The sequence below is a fragment of the Cyprinus carpio genome, chromosome A12, assembly GCF_018340385.1.
Source record: "Cyprinus carpio isolate SPL01 chromosome A12, ASM1834038v1, whole genome shotgun sequence".
Lineage (NCBI taxonomy): Eukaryota > Metazoa > Chordata > Actinopteri > Cypriniformes > Cyprinidae > Cyprinus > Cyprinus carpio.
Genome location: NC_056583.1, coordinates 1,587,099 through 1,611,968, shown reverse-complemented (window position 1 = coordinate 1,611,968; position 24,870 = coordinate 1,587,099). Strand labels below are relative to the sequence as shown.

At 31.9% G+C, this 24,870-nt stretch overlaps 1 pseudogene; it reads left to right on the top strand.

Annotated features, from left to right (window-relative positions):
• The first annotated feature begins 7,263 nt into the window (after positions 1 to 7,263).
• LOC109060021 lies at positions 7,264 to 17,753 on the top strand (annotated as a pseudogene).
• The last annotated feature ends 7,117 nt before the right edge of the window (positions 17,754 to 24,870 follow it).

Genomic DNA, 24,870 nt, shown 5'->3' with positions numbered 1-24,870 from the left:
GCTTAATTAGTCCTGTTTTTAGAGTCCACAGTCCAGCCATAAGAATTTAATTGGATTAGAGCAAAGGTTTGACAGGTCAGTGGGCGACCAATCAGTGTCCAAACTCCCCAGCAGGCCTCCGCTAATCTGACTCAGAAGATGTGAAGTGTGACACTGTCACTGCTGTCCAGTACAGTATATTCTTAAGATGCCATCACATGATGCATCCTAGAAATGTACTGTAGAGCCCTCATATGTTTTCATTTTGTCAAATGAATTCCTAAATTATTGTAATCAGCACTAAAGAAATAATAATGTCGCTCTTTTGTAACCCTTTTGCCCATGACCTTTTGTCATCATCATATGGTATCATCATACTAAACATGAGTTATTGATTACATGCACAGTTTTAAAAGCATAACAATAAGTATCTGGATCCAAGAGTTTGAGATATTAAAAAGCATACACCCAAAATAAGAATAACTGTCATTTTTACCAATTTGTGTCGATACCAATATTTAAATTTGACCTTATGCTTATAATATTTTGTAACACGTGTGAATAAATTCTATAAGGTCTTGCTGACACATAAGGCTGAATGTGTTATATAGAGTAAAATAAATAAATAAAAATGTGTGTGTGTGTGTTGATTTTTAAAAAACAGTTTTATTTTTATATTTTTATTTTTACTTTTATTTTATATAACACGTTCACCAGTTATATATATATATATAGATATATATATATATATATATATATATATATATATATATATATATATATATAATAGAGAGGAGAGAGGAGAGAGAGAGGTTAGAGAGAGAGAGAGAGAGAGACATTATCTAATTAAATATGGGTTAATTTAAATACATTTTAGGGTTAACGGTTAATATATATATAATATATATATATATTAACTTATATATATATTATATAATATAATATATATATATATAATATAGATATATAGATATATTATATTCTATCTATATTTATATAATATATTTAACCTTTAACCCTAAAATGTATTTAAATTAACCCATATTTAATTAGATAATATAAATATATATATATCTTTAACCCTAAAATGTATTTAAATTAACCCATATTTAATTAGATAATGTCTCGTTTGCATACTTAAGCAACATTTCAGAAAAATCGTAATACAAAACATTTCTCTTAATGTAGATAATGTAATTAAATAAGTGGATAGGTTACATTTATACCCCATTCACTGGTGGTTTTTGAAGTTAAAATCTTTAAATACTGTGTCATTCCGTCCTGTTGGTGAAATTTGGATGTAATGCTAAAAGAAAGCTTCAATAATAAGATACGCGACGTCGTCGGGGGAAAACGCAGAAACTGCGCACGTCACGTCCACGCAGCGACTCAGTGACGTAGTACGCAAGTGTCCGCACTCCGCAGCTCAAGGCCCGCCAGTGGACGGAAGCACAGCGAGCGCAGAGCTTGTGTCTTCAAGTGGAACCCAAGACGAATACAGCACACCGCGGAGCTCAGAGTGAAGACGCCAGGGCCTTTCTTCACCTGCTCCTGAGCTGGCTCTGTATCTTCTAAGAGGGTGAGTGAACAGCAGGTTAACGGCGGTGTTTTTAAGGTGGGTTGTGGGGGAGGGTAGCGCTAGTTTGTTGCTGTAATACACCACAGTAAACACGCGCTGGTTTAAACTGGTTATTTGGTGTGTTCTCTGACTTACTGGACATCACTGTGTTATACAGTTACCTAAGCATGGGCTGATACTGGTATCGTGGTACATTAATGGTATATTAGTACTGAATGTTTACCGCACGATGTTTGATATAAACATGGTATTTAAAATAGAATACCATGGTGTTTATGGTGTTAAATCATTGAAACAATACTCATTAGCAAAATGCACACGACAAAAATTCCACGTCTAACATTGGCCGTGTCTCAAAACCTGAGCTGCCCTTCTTTGACAGCACTGTGTGTGTGTGATGCTCTGAAGTGCTGTCTATGTAGGGAAGCTCCCTGAGTCTGTGTCTGTGCTCTGATAAACCGGTTTAGATCTGATCTGGATCAGGTGTGATGGGGAGGTGTGAGGAGTCTGAGAGGCTGATGTGTCTGGTTGTGGATGGAGCTGTGAGATGTTGAATTCGGGGCATCCGGGTGCGGTTCTTCACATTATTTCAGGAGATGATTGACACTTTCCATTCACATTGATGTTAAAGAATGCGATTTCTGATGATGGAATTAAAATGTTATTAATTGCAAAGTCCTGATCCCTCAAGGATGCACCAATAAATTTCTTAAAGAGTGTGTGTTGTTCAACAAATTTGATTATTAATAAAAAAAAAAAAAATCTGGCAACAAATTTGATTATTAATTAATAATTGATAAATTGACCAGTAGTGAATAAAATATTTGCATAAATTGCATCTGAAATATAGTGACTGAGTGGTAGAAGTTAACATTTACTCTGGTAATTGTAAATACTAGTTGATATTTACTCTGTTTTTTTTTTTTTTTTTTTTTTTTTGAAGCCCAATTAAATTAAAAATCTGCCAAAATAAATTAAAATGTACATAATTTATATATATATACATCCCCGTTTTATTTTTTCCCTGAATTCAGTTTTTTCCATTTTAAATTTTCTCTACACCTTTTTAATGGTTAAATTAAATTGTATATTAAATCCAAAAAAGCATGATCTAATTACATTAAAATAAATGAAACTTATACAGTTCACATCAATTTATTCAAAGTTTAACAAAATATTGCATGTTTTAGGGTTCTATAAAATGTTTTATTTTTTCATCGCCATATGTTTTATTGTTACATAAGTCTGTGTTTTAGCATGACTTATTATTTAAATGCATATATAAACAAATAACTTAATTTATTTTCAGTTTTTTCTTAAAATTAGCCTGATGATTTTTTCCCACCTCAGAAACTCTGTTGTTGTGTATTTTACATTTTTCTGGTTATCCAAAAGAAAACTCATAAAACGTTTAATTTAATTTTATCTTGATTTTATTGAAAATTATAGAAAAACTTTGTTTTTTGGGTTAAAAACAAAGGGGTTTCACTATTAAAATTTAACATGGAAGACATTTTTTTTGATTTTATTCCTCGTAAAAATAAGTTTGTTTCTTTTTAGTGTAGGATTATATTATAGAACACTGCTGCATGCTCGAACAATTTAAAAGACATTTCTTGGCAAAATACTTGTCTTTAAATTAAAACCGGCCTTTTATTTGGAATGGGTTGCTGTGGAATACCTTTTACAGTTTCTGGTGTATGTTGATATGGACGCAAGTTTTACTCAAATCCAAACGATTTTAAATGCTGATGACGTGGACGTCTCAGAGCCGTTCGGAGGATCTGTTGTATGTGTGTACGGTCCTCATTTAGAGAGACGGCAGAAAATCACCTCGAGCGTCACGTCACTAATAAAATAAACGAAACCGTGCTTCTGCGCCATTCATTAACAGAGACACGCAGAACATGCAGGATTCATATTTAAATCGATAGTTCCTGCTTAATATTTACAGATATTAGTCCATATCGCGATTTGATTAAAGTGTAATGACCTACTTTTGATTAATGAATTCAAAATTTGACAAATTCCGCCATTGACATTCGCCAAGTAAACTGTAGATCTCCGCCTTATATATATATATATATATATATATATATATATATATATATATATATATATATATATATATATATATATATATACATAAATAGATAAACTTTTACATTTACAACATGAGCATATAATATATATATATATATATAATAGCTTATATAGATATATATATATATATTATAATATATATATATATATATATATGCTCATTTGTAAGTTTATATCAACTATTTACATGATTCTTCAGAATCAATTTTAATATGATGCTTATTATCAGTGTTGGAAACAGTGGTGCTGTTTAATATTTTTTGGAATCCGTGATACTTTTTCAGGATTCTTTGATGAATAAAAAAGTTAAAAAAGGAAGGAGAATTTATTTAAAATAGAAATCTTTTCTAACAATTACACACTACAGTTCAAAAGTTGGGTTCATGTATATTTTTATTTTTTTTTTTTGAAAAGAAAGTAAATTTCATTCAGCCTCACAAGGACGTGTTGTAAATTGATAATTAAGAAGGATGTCAAAGATATAATATCGTTACGATAAAGAATTTAGATTTTTAAATAATTGCTGTTCTTTTTCACTTTTCATTCATCAAAGAATCCTGAAAAAAGTATCAGTTTCCAAAAATTGTTATATTGTTATAACATTTTGCAAGATTACTGTTTTTTTTTCTTCTGTATTTTTAATCAAATAAATGTAGAATAAATAAATACAACATTTAAAAAAATCATTAACAACACTCACTTAAACAAAACTTTTGTGTGTGTGTGTGTTATAAAAGATAAAATAAATATTACTATATACTATCATTACCAAAATCTAAATTATCTAATTTAATAAATTAAATATTTTAAAATTAACAATCTAACAATATACTATAGAACAACAATCATACTGTATGCAGTAATGCTTGTAGGTTAAAATAAAACAGAGTTCTTGCTCTTTTGACTTCGCAAAGCATTTGTCAAAGACTCTGTACGATGATGACATCACCGAATTCAATGATGAACTGCCTTTAACTGAAAATCAAACCTTTTGCATTGACACACATGCATTTTCCTATTTTGATACTGTCACGCTGCTCAGATTCATCACCAGTTTTCTAAAGTGCCTTGACTCTCATGGTAGCACATGAAGAAAGTGTATTAATATTTTGCATTACATTTTCATGATATTCAATGTTTAGCTTGATAATTATGCATTTGTTCTGAATTTCTCTTATCTAGGTAAAATAAAGCATGTTTTTCACTGAACTAAAATATTTTTTTTTAATTAATATGTACAAACTAAGACGGATATGTAGCTGTAAACGTCTTAGTTTCTGCATGTTCTTATCAATAAGTGGTGTTTTATTCAAATTATGAAACCGGTTTGTGTTCCTGACTTCGATGGTGTGTATCTTCAGCACAGTTTGCAGTGCAGGCTGCGATATTAAATATGTAATATTTCTATTTATGTACATTTATGTTCATTATCAATAACATTAACATCTATAAAAATTGCAACAATCTAATTTTTATATGGTTACTCTGTTTGAGTTATTAAAATGCACCATTGGTCTTCCGTAGTAGCATACATTTAGATCATAATACCACAGTATTGCACCTCAATACCACGGTAAAAATGTAACTATATGGTTTCTAGGTATTTGTATGAAAAATACAGTTAGTATAAATGCACAAACGCTATAGCTTAATCACAAAAAACTAATTCCGTTACTCACTCAATAAATACAATACATGTTCTACATTAATGATATAATAAAATTCAATATGAATATCCCAATACCATTTAGTAAAATCATGGTAAATGATGGCGATTTGTAGACTGAAAAGCCTTCTGACTGTATCGTTGTGCACAGTGTTTATGCACAATAATTATGGTTATTGTTTTATCGCCGAGCCCTAGGCGTGACAAATATCACCAAACTAATAAAAACTAATGGCCAAACAAAAAAAAAACTAAAATTACAAACAAAAATCAAATTACAACTATTGCAATATGCAAATATACACCCACAATTTACAAATATAAACAAGAATATGGGTTAAAGACGAAAAAGTGTTTAAGCATTAAAAAGCAAAAAGTGTTTTTTAAAGCATTTTAAAAAAAAAGTTGTAATACTGCTGAGAAAACTGTGGTAGTTCCCCCCCCCAAAAAAATGCTAAAAGTTTTTCTGTTTTATTTAATTGCAATTTGTTTTTGTTTTTCTGAGCAAAAAATATATTATCATACATTTTCCCTGATTTAACAGAAGACACCCAGTAAAATGTCATTCAGAGTAACAATCTCGTCAGGCCCCTTATTCACAACAAAAATCAATTTATGACAATTAATAATTAGATAATTAGCCACTATCCTACTAATGAGTTGTAATTTACATTTTTAACCATTTGCCGCTATCCCAGGTTTTTGCCATTTTTGTCAGTAGTATTTTTTACTAATTTAAAACACAAATAAAATTTTAGTAATTGCTCCTTTAGTCCTTTTAGATATTTAATTATGTGCACAGTCAGAATAGCATGTTGTTTGGAATTTTTGCATAAAATATTATGTTACACTGAATGACAATCTAACATTATTTCAACCAAATTTTGACATTTTATTCTCCAAAAACGTATTTGAAACCTTAAAAGTAGACATTTTACTTACATTTAACATGCTTTCTATGGACACAAAATCACTATTGTACATTTCTTTTGATGCGGACATCTTAACGTCTTTGACCCATATACAAAATATCATTCCTAGCTGCAATGCTCTGTTGCATTATTCCAACTTATCAATTTGCATTCATGCATTTTCCCTAACTTTGAATGCCAAGTTGTTTCGAAGTGTGTTTAATTGGCAAACCACACTTTGTTCTTTCTTTTCAGCGGCATAACCAAAACAGATAGGACCAGGTTTAAATGTGCTCATTAATTTCTTTCTTTATTTTTCAGATTTTTGGAGGGGAAGTTCTTCTTGAATGCCCAAGACGCAGTCAGAACGGTTTTCACCATGAACAGGAACAAGCGTGAGAAGGAGTACTACAGCATAGATGTAGGAGATTCGACGTTCACCGTTTTGAAGCGCTATCAGAATTTAAGACCAATCGGATCTGGAGCACAAGGCATCGTCTGGTAAGATGAAAGGATTTATAATCCGCCTGTAAAATATGAAAGAAGCCGATTGCTGTTGAGACGGCTCACGAAAGCTTGTGTTTGGCTTTTTCTCTTTTTGTTTTTACCAAATGTTGCAATTAAGAAACTTAGCCGATCCCAATTAATAAACTTATCCTACAAAAAAAGAACCAAACACAACCAAAAACACGCTAAACGGGCCTACAGAGAGCTGGTCCTGATGAAATGTGTCAACCACAAAAATGTAAGACATGTTTTGCTTTGTCTCTGTCTGTGTGTTATAAAAAAAAAAAAAAAAAACGCTTGAGGTCTGAAAGTTTGTTTAAAGTTGTTGAAGCCTCATTTGCTCACTTTTATTTGATCAAAAACATAGCAATATTGTTAAATATCATTGCATATATCCTTCAGAAATCGTACAGAATTTAAAGCAATCATAGATCAGCTTTTTAAAAAACATTTTAGAATGGAAGTATGCTTTATTCATCACATAACAAAATCTTACCAAAGCCTCATAACGGACCTCAGAAGACACTTGAAGAATTCCAGGATGTGTAAGTCCTTTCTGCTGCGATTTAAAAATTGTGTTAGAATGGAAGTGATACATAATCTAAATTTGGCCTAGGGTTGACTCAGATGGGTTAAATAAAGAGATGTAGCAAGCTACTGATAGAGTTTGCTCATGTACAGTAGATGCCACTGAGAAATGCATCTTAAAAGTCCTGCATAACTCACAGATCTGTGTTTGCATGCTTGCATACATGCTTGTTGATTTCTGTTCCTGCGTCACCTGTCTGCAGGTATCTGGTGATGGAGCTGATGGATGCTAACCTGTGCCAGGTCATTCAGATGGAGCTGGACCACGAGAGGCTCTCATACCTGCTTTATCAGATGCTCTGCGGCATCAAACACCTACACGCTGCTGGCATCATACACCGGGTACACACACACACACACACACACACACACACACACGCTCTCAAACAGTCCAGTCCTTCATCTTCATCAGCAGCAGTAACAAGCACAGACACTGTATTACTATATTTCAAAGCCTAATGAACTGGTCTACTTTAAACATATATAAAATATACATCAAATATAATAAGCTCTCCTTCTTCTGTGAAAGCACAAGAAAAACTGATGCTCTGTTGTTGTCAGTAGAGTTTGAGTTTTATCCTGTTGTTAAACTAATGACTTGTGCTGGAGTTTTCAAGCTTTCGATGCTAAGGACCCCCAAACAGGACGATCACTTACAAGAGACTATATTTTATAAACCCTTTTATACTTTTAACACTAAACTAATGCTGTTAATAAAATTAAAAAATGCAGTTAATCACGTGATTTCTGACCAGTAATATTTGTAAAAATCTATGAATATATATATATATATATGGAATATTAAAACAAAAACATACGTTTCATTATTTTTCAGAATTTTGACAGCCCTAAAATATGTATATATTTTTTTTCCTTAAATATTTAGTAAACCTTTTGGGTTCTAAAAACACTGAAAATTGCCTTAAACACAAAATTAACTAGGAGGCAAATAATAATAAACAGTTTTATATCTGTATATATTTATATCTTGAAATGCATTTGCAATCATTACTCTGTTGTGATTAAAATTTAGCCAAAATAAGATGTTTTATTAAGACAGCGTAATTTTGCTGCCAATTATTTACAGCAGCTTTCATGTAGGGGGTGATGCCTATAAATGTTGCCTAGGTTGGCAGCTCACAAGCTTTTAGAAAAAAACCCATGTTTCTAAGGACACTATGATTTTATTTATATCATATAAAAATCATATATTAGACATTTTCCCCCCCTATGTTTTTATTTTAACAGAAAACATTTGTTGTGAAGCACTTTGTTTGGCACAAAAATAAAAGGAATGGTTACATTTTAATTTAATTGCATTTAAAAAAAAAAAATAAAAATTGTGTGTGTGTTTTCTGCTTTCTCTTGATTACCACAGTTTTTAGTTTAAAATTTGCATTATTAGAAAAAATAATATAGGCAACGAAGAATTTCTCAAAAATCAGGATCCTATTATTGTACAAATTTTAAAAAACTATTAAATTGTTAAAGTTGCAATTGATTAAACTTGCTTTTTGATTATTTAAAATTAAATTAAACCATTAAAACAGAGTGCAGAAATAATGAAATACACAATTAGGGGAAAATAAAATGGAATTTGGGAAGAAAAAAATGCGTGTAATTTTGTTACACTTTTAAAAATCGTTGTAAAATTGCATACGTTTAATGAATTAAATTGAAAAAACAAAAACAAAAAATAAAAAACAAAAACAAAAACCTAAATGCAAAGACCTAACATCTCAGACTGTACATTGCAGGATCCCACCTGTGAGAACGTGACCCCTTCTGACCCCTGCCCTCTTCTCTCGTCAGGATCTGAAACCCAGTAACATAGTAGTGAAATCAGACTGTACTCTGAAGATCCTGGACTTCGGTCTGGATTCCCGTTACGCTCGTCGCCACCTTAGGCCCTCCTCATGACTCCTTACGTGGTGACGCGCTACTACCGTGCTCCCGAGGTCATCCTGGGCATGGGTTACCAAGCCAACGGTGAGTGCTGACCCGATGTCACCGCTTTGCAGCATGCCCACGTGAAGGGTCCCACACGAGCACATCCACACCATTCTGCTGAAAACCACCTCGATCTCACCCAACGGCTGCGGTGTTGTAACCTGAAAGCCCCTTGAGGGATTCTTTCATCCTGTTGAGCTAGTTTGGAGTGGTTTCCGCATGCACAAGCACACTGGATGGGTTTGCCTGAAGCACTGAGCTTCTAGATCGGGAAAGCATTAGTCACCGAGTCTTGCTCGGGAAGTGAAAGTGGTTCGCTGCAGTGCGGAAATCAATTTGAAGGCCAAAAATGCTGACGTGTGGTCCTGGATGGTAGCGCTGAGGAAAAATTGGCATGTGAATATCTCAAGCAGTCACGCTGCCCTTTATGCTTTGCTTATTTCTTCTCTTTTTCCTCTATGCTACACTGGTTTAGTGGATATTTGGGCTGTTGGCTGCATTATGGCAGAGATGGTGCGGCACAAAATCCTTTTTCCAGGGAGGGACTGTATCCTTCTAGTTGTTTGCTAGGATTTTGTGCTGTTTTGTGAACATGAGGGTCTCTTGGATGTCTGTGTCTTGCTCTGTTATGGATTGTCCTGCCCTATGCAAACCTGCATAACCTTCAAACCAAATGCCAACACACCATCAACCCAACCTATATTCCTTATTTATATTTCTTTTATTTCGTTTTCTTGTATTTCTGTTTTATTGTCTTTCATTTGTAAGATTTGTGCCATTTTAATTTGGTTGTCATTTCATGTTTCAGTTGATGTCTGGTCTGTTGGCTGCATCATGGCTGAAATGGTCAGAGGCAGCGCTTACCTTCCCTTCACTACTGTCCCATTCTGAGTGTGTGTGTGTGTGTTTGGTTGGTTGTTTTTTGTTCTGTTATTTTACCCTTGATATGTGTTTTGCCATTGATGTGTGAGACATGATAAAAAGAAGGTTCAGAAAAGTCATATTTGTAATGAACTGAAAATGAAAGTGTCAAGAGAGTTTTATTCAGTCACTTTGTTAACACAGACCATAGTAAAAATCCCTCTTTTGTGTGTGTGTGTGCAGCTCTAAGCAGCATTTTTTTTTTAAATGTATTTCTTTTCATTTAACAAAACATATACATAATATAAAAAACATATCAAAACAAAATATATATATATTTTTTTAGGTGACATATTACATATTTTCTACCAAATTAATTATATAATTTATTCTACCACCGTTTTTTGAAGCGATTTACATAGGTTCCTAACCAATTAATTGATAATAATGTTATTCTACGCCACCCGTTTTTTTTTTTGAAAGGTGTTCATTTGCCATATATAGTATATTAGCATATTTATAATTACTTGCAGTATATTCACATAGGTGACACTGAAGACTGGCGTAACGATGCTGAAAATACAGTTTTGATCACGGGAATTAATTATAACTTGCAGTATATTCACATAGAAAACAGTTATTTTAAATTTTAATAATATTTCTCAATATTTCTGGTTTTACTGTATTTATGATCAAATAAACGTAGCCTTGGTGAGCAGAAGAGACTTCTTTCAAAAACACAAAAGCATGTAAAAAGAAAATAATTTAATTAAAAATGTTAAATATATGTAAACATATATACACATTTACTATATTTAAATTATTAATAACATTAAAAAATATTATTACACACACACACACTATATATATATATATATATATATACAGTACAGGTCAAAAGTTTGGAAACATTACTATTTTTTAATGTTTTTGGAAAGAAGTCTCTCTGCTCAGCAGCCTGCATTTATTTGATGCAAAAATACAGAAAAAACAGTATATGTGAATATTATTATTACCACTTAAAAGAATAGTTTTCTATTTGAATATACTTTAAAAAAAATAATTTTATCCTGTGATGCAAAGCTGAATTTTCAGCATCATTACTCCAGCCTTCAGTGTCACATGTAACATCCCAGTCTATCACATGATCATTTAGAAATCATTCTAATATTCTGATTTGTTTTATGAGTGTTTGGAAACAGTTCTGGCTGTCTAATATATTTGATGAATAAAAGGTTAAAAAGAAACTGCATTTATTCAAAATAATAACAAATTTCTAATAATATATAGTCTAATAATATATTTTCTTTACTATCACTTTTTTATCAATTTAACACTGATATAAATGCTTTTATGCTGAATAAAAGTATTGATTTTATTAAAAAAAAGAAAGAAAAAAAATTACTGACCCCCAAAGTACTGACCAGTAGTGTATATTGTTTATTACAAAATATTTATATTTTAAAAACATAGCTTCTTTTTTTTTTTTTTTTTACGTTTTTTTCATCAAAAGTATCCTAAAAAGTATCACATGTTCTGAAAAAATCATTAAGCAAGCAGAACTGTTTCCAACTTTGATAATGAATCATCATATTAGAATGATTTCTAAAGGATCATTGTGATAATGATCCTAAAAATTCAGCTTTGCATCACAGAAATAAATGATAATTTAAAGTATAATACAATTAAAAAACTATTATTTGAAGTTGTAATAATATTTCACAATAGTTACTGTTTTTCTGTATTTTTGATCAAATAAATGCAGGCTTGATGAGCAGAAGAAACTTCTTTCAAAAACATTAAAAATAGTAATGTTTCCCAACTTTTGAACCTGTACTGTTAATAGGATATATAATAATAATAGATATTATATAAGATATATATATTCTATAGAGTAGCTAATATTATATAATCTTAATATATAATATATATCTTGATCAGTGAACTGTTACATGCTACAGTCAATATAACATTTTCACTTTGAGTGGTGACTAAAAAGACTTGATCAGTGAACTGTTACATGCTACAGTCATTGTTAAAGTAATAGAGGGTAAAATTAAAGAGTTAAACTGCTCAATTAAAGCTGTAAGTGAAACATGATATGTATGTGACTTGTCAGTCAGGTAAGAGACTCAGTAGTTTTCCTTAGCTTGTCGTCTGAAGACATCGACCAGTGGAACAAGGTGATCGAGCAGCTGGGCACGCCGTCTCAGGAGTTCATGCTGAAGCTCAACCAGTCTGTGAGGACCTACGGTGGAGACCGGCCCCGCGCTACCTGGATACAGCTTTGAGAAGCTCTTCCCAGACGTGCTCTTCCCTGCAGACTCCGACCACAACAAGCTGAAAGGTGAGCGATACTTCTTTAACATTTCGACCTGCCATAAAGCTTTCTGTTGTTTTATAGTGCCCTGTTACTCTGTAAATATTGAGTTTTGTAGACTGCTGTTAGAAATGGAATGTTCTGATTGGATGAGCCACGTTCAATCACATACACGCAGACTTTGATACAGGTTCCTGAACAATAGTTTTTTCGATACCAGTTTAATGAAATTCGTTTGAACAAGATTACAAAAAAAAATTACCTCCAAAAAAAAAAAAAAAAAAAAAAAATAGATATATATAGTAATATATATATATATATCCATAATATATAATAGATATATATAATACAGGGTGTTTACATGAGAAATTACATCAAAGACAAGAGAAAAAAAATTTTCATAAAAATACAGTGAGTTTACAACAGCAAAACATGAACATATATATTCAATAAAAAAACACATATTCTAAATAAGAAATGCTATGCAGGTGTAGTGATTAGATGATGTCATATGCTTATTAGCATATTCATGATGTTGTTTTGTCATAATTACATTTGTTTGCCTCTCTGTGCTCATATAATGCAGCCAAATTCTCAATAAAACTGTACAGTATGTAGTATATATTTTCTTGCTACTCCATAGTTTGCAGCTTTAAACTTTTGGCTATATAGAAAAAAAAGGCTTGAACTCTTTAAAACTCTTTAAAATGTGCCTCCCTTTCCTGTTTCAAATGGAAATACATTGACACAAGAAACTGTGCTTATCAAGCCAATGCATGCAATCTTTAACAAAATCCTAAATTTATGTAATCCATGAAATTATTAAATCATTATCATAATCATACAATTATTTTTATATCAAGCTAATGGTATTAAGCACAATTTTTAAGGAAAATCAACAAAGAAGAAATTTTTTGAATTCATTTAATAAAATTGATTTATTAAATTACAATCTGATAATGCCTATTTTTGCATTCCATTAAATCAAATTCTTTTCAAATGATTTTTTTTTTTTTCATATGCATGATAATTTTCTCTTTTTGTTTTGATCTTAATTGACACAAAGTGAAATAAGATTGTGTCATGGCATCAATGCAAAAAAAAAAAAAAAAAGATGTAATATGAATGTAATTTTACTCGCTGCTATATTTAAAGGTGCCTTTGATTCAGGATTCTGCTTTGCTGAAGGCTGTTTTAATTAGGCTTCTCCAGATGCACACTGTTGTTTGTTTCCCTTTTATTAAACTCAAGCCGCAGTAATCCAAGAGCAGGATGATTGTCCATGTCATTGTCCTGATTTAAATGCAATTATTTTGCAGCGAGTCAAGCGCGGGACTTGTTATCCAAAATGCTGGTAATCGATGCGTCTAAACGAATCTCGGTGGACGAGGCCCTCCAGCACCCCTACATCAACGTGTGGTACGACCCGTCCGAAGTGGAAGCGGTGAGTGCTTCAGCGTTCATTATCTGTGCTGGTTGACTTCAGGGTCCAGATGGGAGCTTGCGCAGCATGAACTCTCCAGAGAGAAGAGCACCTGACGTCTTGTTTTCTTCCCTTTGTTGACGCATCTGATTGAGATTTATCTGCTCGGTTTCAGCCGCCGCCGGTGATCACAGACAAGCAGCTAGATGAGAGAGAACACACAGTGGAAGAGTGGAAAGGTGCGCTTTTTATTTTAAATCATTCGTTGTCATAAATTCATAATATTTAGTCTCTGGTGAGTTGAAGGTATGACCAAAAGTAATTAGCTAATTCCAGTAATTGACTAGTTGTATATCAAGCTAACTGTTTATATCACAATATGTGACCCTGGAGCACAAAACCAGTCTTAAGTGTCAATTTTTCAGAATTGAGATTTATACATCATCTGAAATCTGAATAAATAATATTTCCATTGATGTATGGTTATAGGACAATATTTGTCTGAGATACAACTATTTGAAAATCTGGAATCTGAGGGTGCAAAAAAATAAATAAATCTAAATATTGAGAAAATCACCTTTAAAGTTGTCCAAATGTATTCTTAGCAATGCATATTACTAATCAAAAATTAAGTTTTGATATATTTACGGTAGGAAATTTAAAAAATATCTTCATGGAACATGATCTTTACTTGGCATAAAAGAAAAATTTTTTAATTTAAAAAAATTATAATGCTATTTTTTTTTAAATGCATTGAATCAAATTAATTTTATCAAGCTAACAGTGTATATATAATAAAATATTTATGCAAATAAAATAAATATAAATATTTAACAAATAAAAATATTTTTCAATTATTTAATACATTTATTAATTAAATAATTTATTCATGCTTATTTTTGAAATGTATTGAATCAAAGGAATTAATTTTATATCTAACGGTATATTTAACAATATATTTATTTAAAAAATATATATATTTTTTTAATTATTTAACGAAATGTATCTATTTAATAATGCCTATTTATAGTATCCATTGAATAAAATTATTTTTATATCAAGCTAATGGTATTAAGCACAATTTTTAAGGAAAATCAACAAAGAAATTTTTTGAATTCATTTAATAAAATTGATTTATTAAATTACAATCTGATAATGCCTATTTGCGTTCCATTAAATCAAATTCTTTTCAAATGATTTTTATGAAAAAAAAAAAAAAATCATTTTCAAATGGGTTTTTTTTTTTTTTTTTTTTTTTTTTCATATGCATGATAATTTTTTCTTTTTGAATTGATCTTAATGGACACAAAGTGAAATAAGATTATGTGTCATGGCATCAATGCAAAAAAAGATGTAATATGAATGTAATTTTAACTCTTCTGTATCTGTTCCCTGATCAGAGCTGATATATAAGGAAGTGCTGGACTTGGAGGAACGAACGAAAAACGGGGTGATCCGAGGACAGCCGGCCTCGCTAGGTTAGTTTCCTCCTTGATTTATGCGTTAGGCTTTTCACACAACATTAACCCTGGGTTAATCTTTTTTTAAAGCACAGGTTAAGGGCCGCTTTAACCCTGGCTTAAATTATATTCAGGTTTAAAGTCAGAAGAATGTTCACATGCCGTATGTTAAAACAATTAACTGTCAAGCAAATGAATTCTTGCATAGGAAGTAGTTCATATAGTATCCAGTCAACCTAACTGAGTGTGAATATTCAATTAAGAACATCAATCCAGGGTTTACAGATGTTTGGGGTGAAATCTCAAAACCTGACTATCTAGGGTTAATTCATTTATATTGTTATGAATTATTATTGAATTATATTGTTATGAATTATTATATGAATTATAATAATATAAATTGTATATTATTACAATTTAAAATAATTGTTTTTAAATGTATTATACTTTAAATTATCATTTATTTCTGTGATGCAAAGCTGAATTTTTAGGATCATTATCACATGATCCTTTAGAAATCATTCTAATATGATGATTCATTATCAAAGTTTGAAACAGTTCTGCTGCTTAATATTTTTTCAGAAACATGTGATACTTTTTTTAGGATACTTTGATGAATAAAAAATAAAAAAAGAAGCTATGTTTTTAAATATAAAATATTTTGTAATAATATACACTACTGGTCAGTAATTTGGGGTCAGTATTTTTTTTTCTTTCTTTTTAAAAATAAAATCAATACTTTTATTCAGCAAGGATGTGTTAAATTGATAAAAAGTGATAGTAAAGAAAATATATTATTAGAATATATATTATTAGAATTTTTTTTTATTATTTTGAATAAATGCAGTTCTTTTTAACCTTTTATTCATCAAATATATTAGACAGCAGAACTGTTTCCAACACTCATAATAAATCAGAATATTAGAATGATTTCTAAATGATCATGTGATAGACTGGATGTTACATGTGACACTGAAGGCTGGAGTAATGATGCTGAAAATTCAGCTTTGCATCACAGGAATAAATTATTTTTTTTAAAGTATATTCAAATAGAAAACCTATTATTTTAAGTTGTAATAATATTTCACAATATTACAGTTTTTTTCTGTATTTTTGATCAAATAAATGCAGGCTTGATGAGCAGAAGAGACTTCTTTCAAAAACATTAAAAATAGTAATGTTTCCAAACTTTTGACCTGTACTGTATGTCCACGACGTTCTTGTGTTTCAGCAGTACCTGGCTGATAAAAATGGTTTCTGTTTCTCATAGCACAGGTGCAGCAGTGAGCAATGACTCCCAGGAGCCCTCGACGTCCTCGTCCTCCACAAACGACGTCTCGTCCATGTCCACTGACCCCACCCTGACCTCGGACACAGACAGCAGTCAGGAGGCGCCCGCAGGACCGCTGGGCTGCTGCAGATGACTATCCTCCTCCTCCCCACTCCCACCCATCACACCTAGTCTCCTGTCTTTCTCAAACTCACACGCTCTTTTGAATTGACAACGTGTGAGAACGGAGGTAAGAGTTTTTGAAGGCATCTTCAAAGCTCTTACTCCAAACCAGCATTTCTTTAATTGCTTTCGTTTGTTTTTTTGCATCTGATTGAAGCTACTGCTACGGCATCTTGCCATTTGGATGTGGAATGATTTGAATTTACTTGTAAAGATGAACGGGGAATATATTTTTGAGATGTTTTGTTTTAATTTTTTTCAAAAAAGTCACTAGTTAGGGTTACGGCACATCCCTTTTCTTGGATGAATGAGTGTTTCCTCACTGTTACTGCTGTTTTGGAGTCAGAGGTGTATAAAATCAGAGTGTGTTTGGCGGCAGAGTTGGTTTTTAATATGACCTGTGTACGTAACCACGATTTTAGCTGGACGAGAAACACTTTTTAAAGTGCTTTTAGGGTCTGTAAGCTACTCTTTTCTCTTTCTAATGTCATTGCACGACTGACTTCACGTAGTATGCTCTCTGTTAAAACACGTTTGGGTTTTCAAACGTCACCGTAGGTAATCTAGTCTGTACATATTTCAACTTGAAACACAGTAACCCACAGCTTTCAGCACACTTCAGCACTGTACAGCCTGATGTAAAGGTCTTGATTGGACGTTTCATTATATGATATGAAACTGTAATTGGGTGTTTGGCCCATGCATACGAAACGCTTCGAATTCAAGGGCCCTGTTTTCACACATGGGGGTTTAATCCGACTCTTCTGTCCACTTTTGACCACTTCTGTTCTTTTGAGGGGAGGGTCTATGGGCCTCTGTATGTGGGCCTTTTCTGATTTTTTTGATCTAATATTGTGGAATAAGCTTGTGCAATTTACATATGAGCCAAACGCCTTTTTTTAAGCTATTTTTAAAACGTTTCCTGAATGGATAAAAAAAAAAAAATTAATTATGGAAACTATATCGGTCAAAATTGTACTGAGAGAAGAAAAAACAAACAAACAAACAAACAAAAAAAACCTATAAGTTGTCAGTAAATCCTTTACATTTTATCAGTATCCAGAACAGAATAAGATAAAAATCTGAAAATACAATTAGCTACAAAATTATAGTAATTTTATAAAAAAAAATTATATATATACTACGTCAAAAGTTTTTGAACAGTAAGATTTTTGATGTTTTTTAAATAATTATTTTCTGCTCACCAAGCTTGCATTTATTCGATCTAAAATACAGCAAAAGCAGTAATATTGTGAAAATGTTTTACTGTTTAAAATAACTGCTTTCTATGTGAATATCTGTTAAAATGTAATTTATTTCTGTGATGCGCAGCTGAATTTTCAGCATCATTACTCCAGTCTTCAGTGTCACATGATCTTCAGAAATCATTCTAATATGCTGATTTGCTGCTCTAAATAAATAAAAAAAAAAAAATAAAATAAAAAAATAAATAAAATAAATAATTTCAATCCAAAGATCAGCATTTATTTGAAATAAAAAGCTTTTTTAACATTATACACTATACCATTCAAAAGCTTAAGTATAATTTTATTTTATTTTTATTGATTTTTTGGGGGGGGGGGGGGGGTAACTTTTATTTAGCAAGGATGCTTTAAATTGTTTAAAAGTGATAAAGACATTTATAATGTTATAACATTATAACAAATGCTGTTCTTCTGATCTTTCTATTCATAGATGAATCCTGAAAAAAATAATATTCAGCTGTTTTCAACATGATGATAAATATTTTTTTTTTTTTTTTTTTGAGCAACAAATCAGCATATAAGAATGATTTCTGAAGATCATGTGACACTGAAGACTGGAGTAATGATGCTGAAAATACAGCTTTGATCACAGAAATAAATTACATTTTAAAATATATTCAAAAAGAAAGCAGTTATTTTAAATAGTAAAAATATTACTGTTTTTGCTGTATTTTGGATCAAATTAATGCAGGTTTGGTGAGCAGAAGATACTTCTTTAAAAAAAAAAAAAAAACCCTTAAAATTTTTCTGTTCAAAACTGTTTGACTGGTAGTGTATAATTATAAAATAAAACACAAATTATAACGGCATTCATTGTTAATAACACAGGCCTATAAACAGCTAGCAGTGCTATAAATGATATGTTGTGTGCGTGAGAGGCTCCGGCGTGATCACAGATATTTTCCATATCACTGCAGGAAAAAATTAAATAATCTGTGATATTTGGTAAGCAAACAGTATGCGCTTTCAGCCGCCTCTGTTTCCTCAAACTTGTGGTGCAGCTGTAAAGATTCAACAAAACACTTCTTTTCTATTTTTTGTTCCTTTTGTTATGTTAATTCGTTAAGTATTTAACTGAAACTAATTTGGTGTAGGCCTGTTTTATTATTATTATTATTATTAGTGATCGACCGATATTAATTGTTTTATAACCGATACCAATTATTTGCATGTTTGCCCGATAACCGATATGCAGAACCGATATTTATTTACTGTTGTGAAGTACATAATTGACTGAGTGAAGTAAGAACATACTTCATTTAGTTTTTTCCTCTTTTCAGTCATCTTTTTAAAAAAAAGTGTTAAAAATTTGCAGTCTTTCATGTTAAATTTAATCTTCATATTACAACAGTAAAACACATTTTATTTATAAAAAAGCATCAACGGCAACAACACTACTAACAATAAACAAAATAAATGTAGGATGGAGAAAATAAATAAATGACAGGAGTCATATCAACTTCATTTTAAACTACAGTTTTAGCAGGTTTATAAGCCGTTTAATAGCTACAGAGTTAATAATAATTCACTGGATAATGTTAATAATAGTGATCGCTCACGGAGATAATAAATAGGCTAATTCATTTCCATAGAGTTGTATTTATTTAGATGTTTATTAGCAAAAAAATAATGGTTATAAAGTAAATGTTAATACAATTTAGGGTGTTTTAAACAAGTGAATCTTGTTAAAAGTTACATGCGGTGGCCGTGCTGGAATATTTCCGTGAACGGCAATATGAAAGCGGCTTCACGAGACTATGATGAGCAAATATACAACAGAGAGAGAATTCAATTCAGCGCTTTTATTTACAACATGTGCTCATTACTGGCTGCATGTTATTTAATTCAGGCAAAGTTACGTCTTTATTGGGACAGGACTTGAAGGATTATTTTACATGCCTCCGTGAGTTGATCTCTATTTCTTAGAGCCAAGCTGCATAAACTACATATCAAGCATTTATTTTAATGCATCTAATTTGTTCATAAATATGTTTAATAAAGTTGACTAACTACAGCAAATCAGGTACCTGGATGCCGTTTTTGTTGTCTAGTCTCCCCTCAGACGTGCTGTAATGGCGATCCTGTGTGCAATTCTCAAAACACCCACAAGATGGCATGTTTATCGGTCAATTCAATTAAATTCAATTCAAGTTTATTTGTATAGCGCTTTTTACGATACAAATCATTGCAAAGCAACTTTACAGAAAATTAAGTTTATACAATATTTAGTAGTAGCTTATCAGTGATGACTTCAGTTTATGTGCATACGGCAGAAATGTTCAGAAAAATCAATAAAAGACATAAACAAACAGACGATTAACACTATTAACAGCAATTATGCAATCAAACTTATAGCAAAATGTGGTAGTTCTGTATGTTGATGAATCCGATATTACAAAACCGATATCCGATTATGGAAAATGCTTAAATATCGGTAAACCGATATATCGGTCGATCTCTAATTATTATTCCTATCATATGTCATTTTATTCTTTTTTCTTCTGTTGTTTATGCGCATGCAAAACTGAAAAAAGCTGAAAAAAGAAAAACATTTAGGCTATTTTTAAAGGGTCACATACACTTATCCATTGTAACGGAATTTAAATCTAATTTAATATTCTGATGTTGCCGGGTAACGGATAGGAAATGAACTTCGTAATGTTTAAGAATGAGCCCAGTCAGCGGAGAGCCGGCGGTCTTTAGTGGATGTTTTCGACTACCTCTGGAAGTGCTCAAAAGTGGACAAGCTCGAGACATTTAACACCCCTTTCACGCATGTATTTAGCGACGTCTGCTTGTGATTAGATTGGCGAAAACGCATCTTAATATCAGGTGTAAACAGGGTTTTGTACTCTTTGTACAAGTACTTTTGAATTTACTAACAAACTGCATCTGCCAATGAGATCTTATTCATTACACGATGACAAATAAAAAACTGCTTCCGGGGGTGATTTTTAATAGCGTCATTTTGGATGGAGCAATCGTGCTAAATGAATAAAGACGTATTAGATTGGAGGTCCAAAATGCAACGACTGCTTTTTAATGCCTGTCTAACGCTAAAAAATAGCCCATCAGTATCAGATTTATTCTGATGTTTAGAAAAATGTGTTTTGGAATGTAATTATGTGTTTACAGTACTAGTGTATGTAGTGTAAACTCTCCTACTAACTAACAAAAACCACCAAAAAATTAAAAAACACCAATCATCATTTTAATAACATACACATTTTATATTTAGCTTTCAAAGTGGAGAAAGTGCCTGAGTCCAGCATTCATTCCTGAATGATTAGAAAGGTGAAGAAATTTGGGTGAGGTTTTTTCAAAGTAATATTGTTCATGTCATGTTGGAGTGTCTATTTTTGTAGTGCATTGGATGTATGATGTCGATTGAAGGGTCGGGGCATGTTGAGAAGATGATCTGTAAAGGGACGTACCCTCAAGCAAGGTCTTTCATCAAAGTAATAGCAAATTGGAACATTTTTGGTATGTGTATATGGTTTGCAGCTTTATTTTGTTTATGGAAATATGCAAGATATTGCATCGAATGGTGTAGGTGGGAACTACATTTCCCATGAGGCAGTGCTATGGAATGTACATGCGGGATAGCTGGGAGGTGTAGGAACCGAAGGTTTGAGTTTGCGTAACTATTGGCGTACATATTCTTTCATTTGAGTTGCATCCCAGACATTCAGTTTTATCCGTGTTTGTTAAGTGCTCTTAATTTTTCTTTTCCTCTCTTTAGGAAAGTTAATGGAATTTAACTTTAGATTTTTCATCGCATTTGCTTTTATCTCATCTCTCAAAAATGTTAGAATCCAAATCAAAGTAGGCTTTGATGAACTACCTCACTCTAAATTTCTACAGTGTGTTTTTTTTTTTTTTTTGGCGACGTAGCTGCCCGTAAGATGGATGTTAATACGGATTTCATTATTTATTTATTTCTAAAGTGAACTATTGTCAATAGTAGGCAACGTATAGTTTTGTACATTATGTATACTTCACCTAGAGGTCAACGAATTGAAATGTAAATTTGATCTTTTTTGTTTAATTTTACTTTGTACTCATTTTTTACAGTTCATGTGCAATACCCACTGCTGTCATGCTCGTTGTAATCAATAGATCTAGACTTATTAGTTTTATGTACCCAGAGGTAGAGACATGTTTGGTACTGTCAAATAAATTCATGTTTTTAATCTTTTTTTTTTTTTTTTTCTTTGGCTTATATTGTCAATGTTACATAATCCATCTTACCAAAAATGAAAATCTGTGGCTGATGTTTGCAAGTTGTTATGTTTAGCCACTGGATTTTGATCATCCTGGTAAGTCCCATTTAAAAGCATCTGCAAAATATCATGAATTACCAACGTGTTAAGATGTGGTGCTGGTATGTAATATTTGCTAGCAATGCCAGCCCAACAGTTAGTTATAAACTGCTAGGTCTGTGTGCACTAAACGGCATACAGACGCTGAGAAGTGCACTACTACAAAGAATGCGCTGGGATCCTATGATACCAATTGTACATGTACTGCAAATAAACACCAGTTTGAATCAGAACCGTCTCCTCTGTCTCATTGCTTTTACACACCAAAGACATTTAAAGGGTTTCTGCAGGTAAATTAAGACTTTATAAGACCAATTAAAGATATGTAAGGATCGAATGGTTTGCATCTCGTAAATATAACATTTGGATGGGAAAAGTTTATTTTTTTACTTCATCAGAATTGTACAAAACTTGGTAAAGGTTTTGGCGTTAGGCTTTTTGTCTCATTTGTATGCTTCGGGTTCAAAAATGAAAATTTCATCTAGTGGAAACGTTTGGTACTGCACCCAAAATCTTACCGAAAGCTAATTTTTTGAAATATCAGCCTCAAATTTGGAACACAGTTTGTTTAGATTTGTGCAGTTTTAGAGTAAAACACATTTCGGAAAATATTAACTCTTAACCTAACTTTAGCAATAATCTGCCAAGTGTCTTTAAAAAGAGACCAAACTTAAGTCTGTGCTCCAAAACATTCAAGATTTATGCACGTTTAAGTTGGAAATTACATTTTCAGGTCTATGCCCAGAGAGTGGTTAACAGGTAATAAATGGATCATAACTATTCCATAAATATAATTCAGTACCATAACATCCCCTAAAAATACAAAATATTAAACCATTATCAAAATAAAATATGGTTATTTCATTGAGGAAAAAAAAAATTTAAATAAAAATTCTTTCCCACAACACAAGCAGCATTAGAGGATTAAAGATGTTTGGATATTTATATTGAAGAAGAAGAAAAAAATACTAAGGAAGAGTGCATGCAACATTTAATATATGGAAGAAAAATAATGAAACAAAAAAGCATGTTGAATTGCACTAACTGAAAAAAAATAATGCATTGCATTAGCAGTGTTTGCATTTTAATGCCTTGTATTTTCAGGGCTTGCATTTTTAAGGGCTGAAATTCAACATAGTTGTTTATTTAAGCTGTGAATATTTAAATTCAAAACATTTCACACACATTTCCATACTTTAAAAATTCTATAATTCATATTCACCTTCCAGAGTTCACTTCTGAAATACGATGTATAATATTAGACAGGTAATGTTCAGTCCATTTTATTTTGTCTTATTTCACAAGAGGTACATTCCTTTCCGTTCGTTTAATTTAGTCCTTTGTGAACAATAACATACCACCACAGTGACACTTGGTAACATTTCAACACAGCACAGAAGTCTAATTGTCATGTATGACCTCAGTATAATAGTCTAATCATGATGTATAACATCTTCACATACTCTAAATATGCATTAAAGTCTATTGTAAAGGCTAGTAAATTCCAAATAATATCCAAATGGATTGATAACTGAAACATGTTGAGCAGCAAGAAGCACTTTGCTTGAGGGCACAGTGGTGATGTCCAGTTTCTTCTTGAGATCGAACCTGAAACATTCATATTAGCAGCCTGGAAAGTTAACCGTTAGGCTACGGCCATCATGCTAATATATAATATATGACCTACTATGCATCGGGAAACAGTTCAGAAAATGAGCCGAGTCTACAAAATCTATGACAGTTTTTGACCACTCACTTTAAGAAACATCCACAGAGCATTTCTAGTATTTCTATACACCTAAACAGTGTAAAATAAATATATAAAATTCTATCAATTGACAAAGTCACATTTCAATCTGTTTTTTATTTCTTTTTATTTTTTTATTAATGTGGCAATGACGGTCACTTTGACAGTGTCGAAATACCACCACATATGCAAGAAAACGGTTTCAATGCCAAGATTTGGAGCAAGTCAGATAAGCTTGCATTACATGTTTCAAAGTGAGACCTCGATAAATTCACGTTCCCACTTTCATTTTAAACTGACGTGTTTTTGTAGGGCAGTGGTCTGCTTAAGGGATAGTTCACCCGAAAATCTAATTTATTGAAAATTTACTCACACTCTAAAAAATGCTAGGTTATTTCAATCCAACTTTGGGTCAAATTTGGACTAACCCAACTTTTGGGTTAAAAATTTTAACCCAACGGTTGGGTTAGTCCATATTTGACCCAAAGTTGGGTTAAAACAACCCAGTACTTTTTAGAGTGCACCCTCAAGCCATCCATGATGTAGATGAGTTTGTTTCTTCATCAGATTTGGAGAAATGTTGCACTGCATCAGTGTCTCAGCAATGGATGCTGTGCAGTGAATGGGTGCCATCAGAATGAGAGTCCAAACAGCTGATAAAAACATCACAATAATCCACAAGTAAAATCCATCAAGATGTTTTCAACTTTTAACTTTTTTTTTTTCCTCAGCTAAG